The 6430-nt window shown below is 42.2% G+C and overlaps 1 pseudogene; it reads right to left on the bottom strand.

Annotated features, from left to right (window-relative positions):
- Positions 1-3920: 3920 nt before the first annotated feature.
- On the bottom strand, positions 3921-4592 carry LOC102522510 (annotated as a pseudogene).
- Positions 4593-6430: the final 1838 nt, after the last annotated feature.

Here is a 6430-nt window from a genome sequence, read left to right on the forward strand (position 1 = left end):
ATTCTGAAACTTAAGACTTTTATATATATCATCTCCAAGTCAAAAAAAAAAAAAATCTATGATTAACATTGTAAGCAGAACTAGCCTATAATCAAAATCAGAACTGGTAATCATTTCAACACTAATATACATCCGGCTGTTGATTCTGACATGGATTTCCTGATGAAAGGCTACACGTTCAAAGCTGAGTTCATCTCTTCTTTAAATACACAAGCTTTTCTTACTTATTTATAATTCTTCTAGTCAGCCATTGCTAAACTGGGAGCACTTTTTTGCTCCCTACATCCACCCAGTTGCCAAACTTGATTATTCCGCATTCAGAATGTCTCTCCGTTTACTCTACTTTTTCTCACTTCTACCGGCATGATCCCAGTTTGAGTCTCTGATGTCTTTCACTAATGTTGTTCAGCAAATGTCCACACAACAGTGGAAGTCCAACCATAGAAGTAAACTCTTCTTGAATGTACGTGGTAGGATAGAAATATTCTTTATCCTTTTACACGGATTATTAACATGGGTACTTATAATTGTCAAGTTTCATAGAATTAAACACTTATGATTGGTGCATTTTATTATATGTAAATTGCATGTAAAATTTTTAAAGTTCCAACACATCTCTTTGATACAGTTATCTTTAGACTGTACTTTCCTACGTGGGAATGAATGCAAACCAGAGCCTTCAATAAAAATGCTAAAAATATTGAAATGGTGTGTTACTTTGCTTACGGATTGCTTCCGCCGGGGTGTTGAATACTGAAAGAAGTTTTAAAACCTAATTTTTATTTGCAGGTACAATTTCCGTAACATCTGAGAGACTCATTTCTTCTTAATCATAAATATATCATCAGATGCAAAAATCTACAGTTTTCATTCCTCTAGACTATTATTATTATTATTATTAATTATTAATTATTTATTTTTTTTTTGCCTTTCAGAGGTAACAGTTTTTGTTGGCTGATAGTATTGCCTCATAGAGGATGCAACAGAGTAGAGTTAAGTAAACATTTACAGCTCTAAATTTTATTCCAATCCAGGATCTGCTATACTAAAAACTACAAGCAAGTAGGTACTGATGACTGAAGGCTAACACGTTACCTAGTTTACTGCTACAATAAATCTGCTCCTAGGAAGCAGGAGTCTCCCTGGTCTACTGTTTAGTTACCTTGTGACTATGACATACACATAGATTTTAGATACAATTGTTTATTGTACATGTGCACTTACTGGGTCACTCTAGGAATATTTTCTCTGTGTATTAAATACGATGAGTAGTCCCTCTGGAGTTGAAATTCCTATTTTATATTTATGTTTTATGACATAATCATCTTTTTCCTCAGCTTATTTATGTTTTCAAGACAAGGGTGCTGTTAATTTCACTTGATACCTGTCCTAAAGCAGGTACCCACTGACATATGGCCCTAAGATAGGCGCTCAGAGCCAAATAATCAGTTTTCAGCTATTAATTTAGGTATAAGAGATTTGTATGCATAGTGAAATGTCCTGAGTTGTATTGGAAGTAAGGTGTTCACAGAGAGCAGCAAGCCAGCTCACATATGTTGGTCTAACTTGCCTTTGTCCCCAGATTTGCTAATAGGATATTCGACCACTAGTGACACGAAACGTGCAAGGCAGGGTCCTGTTGGATCAGGAAAGCACAGTCTTTGCCATCTGTGTTCATAGTCTGAATTTACATCACCATGTGGAAAAGCCTATGAACAGTTCATCTGTGTCCATTTAACAGAACGTTTGTAACCAGTTGAATTCCATCTGGGTACGTTGTCTGTAGTCAACAAATGACACCTTGGACAGACTTGATATCCAACTTTACTATACCTTCTCAACTCCGATGTAAAGATCTGCTAAAACAAACACTGCGATTTAAAAATGGAATTCAACTTAAACGCTATTTGCAGTTGAAACCAAATTTGCTTAATGTCTTCACCTCTTTACCAAGAAATTTAGACCTTGACCTGAATAAAACCTATAATCAAAAACTAAGCTTTTCTGGTTTTCCTTCCCCCATTCATTTTATTGTGGAAATACTGGATTATTGCATCCATTATTTGGATGTGGGAAATCTATGAAAATTGTCACCTTCTTAACACTCATCAAAGGGAAAGAGTAATGTTATGATCACTGACTCTTGTTTTGTGAGCTAAAAGTATTGCCTATACTTATGCTATTTGAATCATAAGGAAAACTTATTTTTAGTTTAGATTGTTTCCTAATTAATGTTTAGACCCATATTCCATTTAAGTCAGAAGAGACTGTTTCCTGCAGGATGTACAGTGTTTTAGTTAAAGAGCCAATCTGTCCCCATCAGATTCCTTCAACAGACACATCTGAAGGATGGAACTCGAGGTCCAATAGTATTGATTGGACTAATTTTACAAAAACTTTGTGACAATGAGGGGCATCTCAGATGGGTGCAGAAAGTGATGTTAGAATCTCCTCTGTGCCCACCCTGTGCTTTATGGCGTATTTCATGGTAATGGTGGAGGAATGTGAAGCCTGGATCTTTAAACTCATAAACTGGACATTAAAATGCAAAAAACAACAACACTGTTTAGGTGCTCAGTCGTATTGCTCACACTGCTCAAATGTGGAACCTCCAGGTGTTCAGCGCTTTTCCTCATTGTCTTTGATCATATGCGTGTTTCATTTGCTCTGTGGTGTTACTCTAAGCTCCTACTGTTTCTTCAAACCAGCTTTACCCCAGAAGTTTCACACTCAACCTGGGGGTCCACACAAAAAGCGCTATCTGTATTTCTCCCTTGTCAAAATAATCAAGGTACCAAAGGTGCAAGGAGGTTCTGCACTGAGGTCTACTTGGCATCTTCAGTACACTTAGAGAAGAAAGTCTTGATTTACTTAAAGCCTCTCACCTACAACTTTGTGAGTTAGAGTTTACCTTCAGATGGGCTCCTAACAGAAACTGGCTGCCTCCCACGACAAAGTGTTGTCTGATCCTGCTCACGGTGTCTAATCACTTCTTTTTCCTATTTCCTCAGTTTTTCATTCCCTGACCAAGGAATCAGCAGCAGTCAGTTAAAACACTCCATATGGACCACAGGGAATTAAATGGCCAGGTATTAAGGCAAGCTGCCTCTTGGAGAGCACAGTAAAAAGGGTTCGAAAATGAACAGGAAACACATTTTCATATGAAAGTCATAGAACAGTTAAAAAGGGAAGATAAACACCTCTAATCATATACAAACTTCTAGTTCAGAGATTAGCAAACTATGGTCCAGAGTTCAAATCTGACCCCTGGCATGTTTTTGTTTGGCCCATGAACTAAGAGGGGTTTTTTTTTCTTTTCTTTTTTTCATTTTTAAAGTATTGTTAAAAACAATAGAAAAAGAAAAAAGAAGAAAAAAACAAAGACAAAAACAAAAAAAAACTATATGGCAAGAGATTATGTCTGCTCTGCAAAGCCTGGTCGTGTGTATATGGTGACCTTCGCCAGCCTTTGCTGTAGTTCATCGGTTAGTGGCCCGTGATTATTTCTATTCAGATTTAGGGAGCATATATTTGCACGCAAACACAAATGTACATCATGGTGGGGATTCCTACTGCAGTCATACATAGATTCATGGAGTCTCACTTATAATCACAGCTTACTGATCAACACACAGGCTGTATATAGACACTCAATATACTAAGGTCAGATTCTAGCCAGCCTGCTGCCAGCTACGTGGTTATTTCTCCCAGCGATGGAAATGAAGTCCCTAGCAAAGCTAAAGCATCCACCTTCCAGGAACTAACCAACCCCAACTAAATATATAATTGCGCCTCTGATATTGTTTTGCTTAATGGTTTTCCTCTTTTTTTCTTCCAAACTGTCCACACCCTCTTCTCCAATGAAAGAAGCAACAGCTTTTGAGCCTTAAAGGTGAGACCTCTGTATCTCCTCTACTTGTTTAGGGCAAGAAATGAGGCGCTGCCTCTTTAATTGGCAGAAGCATGCAGGAGGCGCCTACTCTTAGCGTTAGGATATTTCACTTGCACCCTGGCTGTTGTGTGCTCTGCCTGAGATCCTTTAGCACTGAAATAGTATCATCCAGCATGCACTCCTCAGGCTGATCGTTTGCCCTGTCCGTTGAGGGGGGAAAATGTGTAATTATTATAGACTTTGTAGTTCACTTTATTCCTCACAAGGTTCAATGTGTCTGCAGGATGCCCTCAGCCTGGAGCAAAATATTGTCCCCGGGTGGGGAGAGGAGGATCACCCTGCCATACCTCCCGGGGGTGTGTAAGTCCGAATACAGCTGGCTTTTGGACTGGTCCAGGGGGAAAAGGCTGCTGGCCAGGCTGCGTTCGATCTTGGCCAGGCTGTGGCTGGGCGCGACCAGGCGCTCCAGGTCGCCCTCGGGCTGGAAGCGGTTGAGCGCGCTGAGGCCGAAGGTGATGGTCAGGACTGCGGGCACGGTGAGGAAAAAGACCGGGTGCCGGCTCACGTACAAGCCCAGCCTGCGGCAGAACGACTGGAGCCCTCTGCGAAGCACCTGCCGCAGCATCCTCCACCAGGTCTAGCACAGTGACAGGTGCAGCACGTGACCCCCCTCCCCTCGTCGAGGTCACCTAGCCTCACGATCGCCCCCCAACCCCCGAAGTCCTATCGCCGCCACCCCCTGGAGGTCCACCACGCCGACCCCTCCGCTCTTGCCGTCCCTTCATCTCACGCAATCGCTTTGCCAGGTGTTTTCCCGGCTCACTCTCTTTCCACTGTTCACACACAGCAGCAGGGGCTACAAGACAACAAATTCTTAAGCGTTCGGCTCCCTGCCCGCCCAGCACCCTCCTCACTCCCCTGACCCCGGATTCCGCCGCGCCCCCTGCCGGAGCCCGCGGTCCTTTAAGTTTTCATCTCCGTCCGGGCCGCCCGCCCATCCCTCCCGGACCCCAGCCTCCTCGGGGGAGGTGGCCGGTGCGGAGCCCTTCCACCTGTGTGGATTTCCTCTCCTCCCGGATGTACTGCGGTTCCTAACCAGAACTCTATAAAAAGGAGCCTCTGTAAAAACGAGGGATCAGATAGGAGGCAGGTAGGTGGTGAAAAGGGAGAAACACTCTCTTTAAAGAATAGACATTTGTTTTGTTTTGTTTTGTTTTTAAGAACTTTTTGTCCCCACTTCCTCCCTTGGCAGGGAAATGGAGGAGCAAATGAGATGAAAATGATGGCTCGGTGAGTTAGGGACTCCTTAGAGCCGGAGAAGCTGGTGGAAGGTGGACTTGAGAAGGCAACTTTGAGCACGTTCCAATATCCTCTACTCACTAATTTTGTTTTGATTTGATGACAAGAAGCGGAGAGGGCTACGCTGCATTTCTAACAAATCAGTGTGCAGGGGTTCTCTGCAATACCCATCTCAAAACCCGCAACGGCTGATGGCACAGAAGCGGGACCTCTGCGGGGGTGCCCCAGGCTCTTCCAGAGGAAGGGGGCCCCGGCAGCAGCCTTGGCAGTTGGTGTCAGCGGGTCCCCCCTCACTGAGAGTACAGATGCACGCGCTGTATGTACTCAATTCTCTGTGCTTTTCAGGACAAAAAAAAAAAAAAAAAAAAGAATTAAAGCCGAACCACCATCCCCGCAGCGCACCCCGCCGCCTCAATTGGCTCTCCCCAGCGCCTCCCCCAGCTCCGCCCCCGAAATCTGTTTGACTCCCTGGAGGTTAGCAGCTGAGAGACTGAGCTAGTTTCCTGCTCTGAGCTGAAATCCCGCAGCAAGCTGGTTATATTCTGGTTACATCCATTGAGACAAGAGGGAGAAGGGAAGTGGCAAAGAGGCTCACAATTGCATTTGACTGAGGGGAGAAACAGGAAATGCATTTCTTTTGTGTGAAAAGAAAACTGAGAACTTTTAGAGGGTTCAATCACTTCAACCTCGGCAGAACTACCTCTAAAGCATTGGAAGAGTGTGCTCTGGGCGACTGCGCATTCAGAAAGCTCTGAACAGTTTTAACTGTCTTGAGGTGCACAGTGGTTCACATAAATATTTTGTTCATATATTTGAAAATTTGATAATAAAAGTCAAAAACAAGTAATCTATGTCTTCCTACATATATACAAGAAGATATATATAGATAAATAGATTCAAAAGATATATAGATATAAATGAATATATTGCACATATATACATATACAAGCATATACACAATATTTGCACACACACCATAAAGAATTACATGAAGTCCTAGGAAACTCACACGTTTCTGCTTAGACAAAACAGGTAGATAAACTGAGAGCAAAGTCTAAGATTAGAAGTGAACTGAACACTTTAATTCGCTGTTTTTGGAGTTTCATAGTAATATCTTCACTTATTCCCAAAGTATAATCAATTATCTGACAGTAGCACATTATTCAATTTAAATATTATGTCACGTTTTTGAAAAGCATCACATATAAAACTTCTCAAATATGGCTTTAGATTCTGTCT

The sequence above is a fragment of the Camelus ferus genome, chromosome 20 (assembly GCF_009834535.1).
Source record: "Camelus ferus isolate YT-003-E chromosome 20, BCGSAC_Cfer_1.0, whole genome shotgun sequence".
Classification (NCBI taxonomy): Eukaryota; Metazoa; Chordata; class Mammalia; order Artiodactyla; family Camelidae; genus Camelus; species Camelus ferus.